The 6576-nt window shown below is 30.8% G+C and overlaps 1 protein-coding gene across 3 annotated transcripts in view; it reads right to left on the bottom strand.

The window, feature by feature from the left end:
- Positions 1 to 5282, bottom strand: part of Gart (trifunctional purine biosynthetic protein adenosine-3 Gart) — a 117187-nt gene extending 111905 nt beyond the window's left edge. Inside the window, exon 1 of one of the 3 annotated variants that reach the window (XM_085823795.1) lies at positions 5130 to 5282. The gene's annotated coding sequence lies outside the window, so the exon portion shown is untranslated. Of the gene's footprint in view, positions 1 to 4879; positions 5021 to 5129 lie in introns of those variants that run through there. The other 2 variants (XM_085823778.1, XM_085823796.1) reach the window with 2 other exon arrangements.
- Positions 5283 to 6576: the final 1294 nt, after the last annotated feature.

Raw genomic sequence — 6576 nt, forward strand, 5'->3', positions numbered from 1 at the left:
TTTCTTTTAAAACTCCCTTTTCTTCCCCCCCCCTTTACGAGTTCTGATGTTTCTTAAGAGGAATCAGAACGCCAAGGAGTTTTCCTATGAATTATTCAACAGGAATCTGTTTTTACGTTAAGTGCCATACGCAAAAAGTTTTTGTTCATACGTATGTTACCTTTTGGCGTTGCATTGCACACACAATAATAAGGACCTTATGACCGCGTCTGAACTCACTTCAAGCTCTGACTGCCTGCGCGTTGGCTATCACAAAGATGTTTGAAACGTTACTTTAGATCCTTTTTAATTAGATCGTGAAGAGTGCCTCTGACTGCACAATATTTTTATACTTGTATTTTCTTAGCGATGCTAAAAAGAGAAATAAAGTCAAAAGCCTATATATTTGATAAACTTTTCGAGGCTGCATGGCAAAACACAGCTCAGAAGGTTATATAAAAATGTTTCTCTATTCTTAAGTGGCTCAAATATAAAATCCTGAAGTAACTTGAATTATTTGAAGAAAACTGTATTATAAAGTTGTTCTTGGTTTAGTTTATTTGATTACGGTGTTTAATATTTTTATATTTGTTCTGCGACGCTAACACATCGTCTGTGAGACTATCTCCGCAGTCGCAAAGTGTTACCATGGTTACCAGTTTTTTCTTTACCGTTATTATTGTTAAAAATAAATAGGAAAATGGTTGCTCTAAAGATTTGAAGTTGTGTTTAATTGTTTATTCGGACTACATTTTTTATATATACGGTAAAGCACGTTAGAGCTATCTGCCTAAGAGGAGGGAAGCCTTTGTGGAAGACTTCCTAAGACAAACTAGTTTGTATCCACATTTACTCATCAGGAAAACTAATGAAACGCCCATGAAGCCAGCCCATTCATCTAAAATAGAGCCCAAATCGAACTACTCCATTGTACAGCTATTTACGCTGGACCCTGTTGTGCCCCAAAGCTTCTTTATTACTAAATGACTCAATCATAAAATCTTGAAATAAGTTGATTAAATTGAAGAAGGGACAGAGCACTAACTCTCACACATACATTTAAAAGGTGAGAAAGAGAGAGCAAGCAGCATTGCTAGCACGATTGAAATTTAGTAAAACGTTTTCATACTACCTCCATTTAAGAATTTTAAATCAATGTAATCATTACTTTCTCCTCTGAAGCAGCAAAATTCTTGTCTTAATACTTTCAAATTTTAATTCTTGTCATATGTAAAAGTTTACTTTTTAAAATAATTTTGAAGCGACGAGAACAAATGTATTTCTTACAGCATTTATTTGGGAGCAATAATTCTATAACGATTTTCACATTAGCATCAAAAAGACTGAATTGCGTTCCCCCCCCCTTGCATTTTTTTTTTAACTGAGAGTTCAAGATAGATTATATTGTCGATTATGGCAATACTAACTGGACATATTAAACGAATAAAAAAAGGACTTGATTAATGTACCCCAGGCATGGCATCCTCTTGGGTTATCAACAATTATCCGGCTGTTCACTTACATTATTAATAATTTAATGCAAAATGCACATATCTGAAAATTTATTGATATGATAATTTAATTCACAATAATGTTATTCAAACTGATCGTTTAACGATACTCACCTTATATTAATATATAACATGCAAAGCAAATGAACTCGAAACTTTTGTTTATATAACATTACAACTTTACCAGCAGTTCTTAGATCGTTTCGTAGTTTTCGTGTGTGTGTGTGTGGGGGGGGGTAATTGAAAAGGTTTCAAATTTTATAATACGTCCAAAGATGGCGTTTCATAAAACTTTTTGTATGTTACCATTATTTATTTATTAAATATAATACTCTTCACACTTAAACCATAAAATTCAATTCAATAACAATATCCCCCCCCCAAAATATGAAAAGTTTCAGATTTTAAATAAAGTGCAAAGGGGCGGTTTTTTTTTTTTTTTTTACATTTTTTTGTAAACATTTTTTTACCTTTATTTGCATTACATTTTTTTACCTTTATTTATTAAATATCATGTTCTTCGCACTTAAACTATAAAATTCAGTTCAACTGCAATATCACAAAATAATTTTAAAATGAGCATATCTTTAGAATTTCCGATACAGAGACTCGCGCGCTGGAGATAAAAAAAAAGTTCCCCCACCCCACCCCGTACAGTGTTGCCATTACTCGTTTTGAAGTTGTTTAGTTTGTTAATCACAAATTCGTTGAAGTGTTACAAAATATGAAATCGATAATAAAACAAATTTCAAATTCAAATTAAGGCTTCCAAATGCCCATATTCTATGGAAGATTACGTTATTCAAATTTTGATGGCTCTAGGTACCGTTGTTTTATCATAGTGTGAGAAACATACATACATACATTCATGCGGATTCTTCATTATTTAGTTTAACTATCATACAGGGCGATAATATTTGGTGGCAACAATTTGAAAAGTGAAATAACGCTTATCATGAATCGACGCAAAATGCCAAAACGAAATAAATAGTCCTTCTGGGCAAATTGCCCCTTTGGACTAAAAATATTTAAAAGAAGCATATCTTTCGAGTTTCCGATACACAGCCTCGGGAGCTGGAGATATTTTTTCCCCCCGTACAGTGTTGACATTGCTCGCTTTGAAATCGTTGAGTTTGTTAATCAAAAATTCGTTAAAAGTTTGCAAAATATGAAATAGGTAATAAAACAAATTCCAAATTTGGGCTTCCAGATGCCCATATTCGAGTGTTCAAAATTATTCAAAATTTAAACGTTTATTCAAAATTTAATGTGCCGTTGTTTTTTCACAATGCGAAAAGCATATGTACATTCATGCAGATTCTTCATTATTTAATTTCTTTAAATGTAATTCAGGGCTCTAATGTTTCGTAGGAACAATTTGAAAAGTGAAATGCCGTTTTATAGCTTACGACACAAAATGTGTGTATAATAAAAATACCCACAAATAAATAATCGGAAAAAAAAAAAAAAAAAAAAAAAAAAAAAAAAACTAGAAAACCTCACTTTGCAGGCCTAAAAGAGAAGTTCACCATAAAAAATTTCAGAAACTGGGGAAAAAAAAATTACAAAATGGAAACCATTATAAAAGTTAAAAAAAGATTTCAAGCTAGTTACATAACATACTGTGTTCGAAATACCTATTGTTAATTAGAACCAACTTGCCAATATTCATGAGTTCACTATGTTATAAAATTAAATGTATTGTTAGTTACATCAGTTTCATAAATTATTAAAAAACGTAAAATGAAGATCAAAGTTGTTAAAATAAAATTTTTGTTTCTATGAAATCGATCAGTTTATTAATCAATAATAGACTATTTAATATGAAAAGTGAACAAAAAAACCTTATTTATGGCAGTCGAATGGCAACAGAATCTGCTTTGTGCGAACACACGTGGCAGATTAATTATTTAAATTTCGTGCAATGGTAGCACTTTTCAAAGAACGTGAATGACAAATGATGCTTCTATTTGTTTCTTTTTTTTCCCCTTCATACACCAATTTTAACGGCATGATCCTATATACAAATTTTAACCGTATATTTCCTTCGAGATGTCATACATAAGTAATAAAAATATAAGAAAAAAAATTATATTGCAAAAGTAACATTAATTTATTATTAATTCTCTATATATTAAAAAGTTAAATCCCTCTTCTACTCTGTTAACAATTTAAACGTGTCTTTCATTTAATGTTCTAAATAATGATACGAATTGGGTTTTAACATATGAATTTGAGGTAGCTTTTATGGAACAGCAGTGTGAATAAAACTGCATTCTATGAGAAAGAAAAGTAGTTATCAAATTCAAATATCTTGCAACATGTTTCAACCGCAACTAAATATTAACTAAACAAATAATTTAGCAGCATCTGGCGCAATATACAGGGAAAGGCTTTTGTAATAACTAAGCAAATCCCAACGTTTACGAATTTAAAATTTTCATACTAGTGGCATACCCCCCCTTTTCTTTCCGTATGCCATCACAGGAGCAATAAGGATTCATATTTTTTCATTCGATAGATCAGTTCAAACTAGATCCGTTCTGAAGAGTTAGATGGCACACGTGCATTGGTCAATTAGTATTCAAGTCAAAGGAGCTTCGAACTACATCAGAATCAAAGTAGTTTTTCACCCAAATTTGTTTATTTTCAATACCTCTAACAAGATGCGAAATTATGCTATAAAATAATAGTTGCCTAATTTAATTCGTAACCCTTGACATGATTTAGCAGTGATGGGAAAGAGAGAATTTATGTTTAGACTTCGTCCACCAGCGGTTAAGGAGAAAATTTAGTAAGAGCAACATAAAGAAAGCCGTAATGATAAATGGATAAAGCAATACTTTTACAGTAAAGCAAATTTTAGCCGCTATATTCACACATAGGATATTTTCTAAGATTTCACTAATATAATATTTTTGCACAAATATCAAATAAATCCAGAAATTTTGGTTTTTCTTCTTATTTTTTATTGCTATCATAAATGTTGGATTATTTTATATTTAAATAATTTTTATGCTGTTTTACACCAGGATTTATTCAACAACTACAGTGAAGATTATTTTATCCCGAAATCCTAATCAGAACATTGAATTTTGAGTTACTCTAAATTTAGCAGGACTTCTGAAGTTAGGGGGGGGAATAAAAGGAATTCTATTCTCGAAATTACATAGAGTCGTCTTCCGTTGTTGCCTGTCAGTACCAATAATTTGGATGCCGAAAAACCCTCTTTTTTTTAATGCTGTTGAAAGAAGTAAATCTGTATATATGCAGTGTATAATGTATGAAAACATCGTCTAATTAAATGATAACCTAAAATATGCTTCCAGAATTTGTTGGACTTCAAATGAGGACTTCAAATAAAAATGTATACTATAATTTTAACTTACATACTAGCTTTTCGTATTATTCCCTTCTTCCGGTATGCAACTCCATTTCCTCTCGTAAAATGTTAATAAAAATCCTTGACTTCGAAATTGTTAGTGTAAATGCCAGGTTACAAACGTTTCATGATTTTCGTACCACCTTGCGAATTTTGCAATTTTTGCCCCCTATAAAATTATTGCCTATAACATACACTAGAAAACAAAATTATTCGTTTAATAAAACTGATAATATAAAAGAAAAATATTCACTTACTCTCAAAATTAACTACCGCACAGCTACTTTTCTGCAACCTTTCAAGACGGAGGATGTTCCGAGAGAAAGAGAATCAATCTTTATCTCCTAGCAAGTCGTTTATCATGTATGAAGCAATAAGGAAACACGTCATTGATAACTGCAAATACTGTAATCACAAGTGTCTACAAATGCAGCATTTAGGCTTATCTCTATGGGACTACTATCTAGAAAAGATCTGATAACAAGTCGGACTTAGAAAAATGGTTAACCAGATGTGGAAATGTATGATTAATTGAACTAAGAATGCATTTCAATACTCAGGTTATATTCTCCATTTAGTGCCAAGTAGAATTTAATTGGAAAAAGAAACACTTGACCTTTACTAAAAGTAGTTCCTTTAAGAGTTTCCTTTTACTAAAAGTAGTTACTAACGTAAACAATTTCGACACTAACGTAAACAATTTCGGTTAGCGTTCGTTTAATAAAAACGCCAGTTTAAGTGACATTAAATAAGACAACCTGAAAACCTTTCATTTCTAATTCATTTTAAACTGGTTTTGTTTCATTATTTCATTTTTAGGCTGTTTTGTTCAAATTGGCTTCTTTGATTGTTTGTTTGGTTCATTTCACAGAATTAATTTTTCACTGTTTCCTACCAATCCGTCTTTTTCGGAATCTTTTACATATGCATATTTGCTATGACAATACGTAGGAATTTCTGTATAATTCTATACATATAAATTATTATTGATCTAGCATTTAGTTTTCCCCCCTCATACTCTTGTTTAACGGTGAAGTTAATCATCACAGAATTTCGAACTTTCCACCATTGGATAAATCCGGAAATGCATTTTTAAATCAATTTTCTTTCTTTTTTACTTTTCCATATTCTATGCATTAAAAAATCTGATGTGTACACCATATGACTTCCTTGTACGGAATATTAAATTATACGCATTTTTTCTTGCATTTTGCTTAAACTTATCGGATTTAATTATATCTACTTCGCCGACAGTGCATAAACCATAATAGAATAAGTGCATTCTTTAAAATTCACTCTATTTGTTTACCATAGCGACACTCTGGCGCTAGGTTTACTTAACAGTATTATATTTCGTTCATATTATAACTCAGAATGCACAAAATTTGTATCATTTAAAGAATTATCAAATCGTTGCCTCATGTTCTATTCAAGTACTATAATAAAGCTAGAACGATGTATAAAAGAAATTAAGCAAACAAAACAAAAAAGAAACCGTTTTTCACAGACGATTGAGTATTTCTCATTCAATTCAGTTCTCACTTCGCGACAAGGCAAAAATACATAAAAACTCAAAATATCTCTACTAAAAATTACTAATTATTAAAAATTAAATTACTAATTATTAAAAATTAAATTATTAAAAATTAAGTAAATCTTAAACATTTATTTCCTCGAAAAAATTCCAGAAAGGATTAAGCATGA

Source organism: Stegodyphus dumicola, chromosome 1 (assembly GCF_044657685.1).
Source record: "Stegodyphus dumicola isolate Sdum_Otavi_A_Nest chromosome 1, ASM4465768v1".
Taxonomy (NCBI): domain Eukaryota; kingdom Metazoa; phylum Arthropoda; class Arachnida; order Araneae; family Eresidae; genus Stegodyphus; species Stegodyphus dumicola.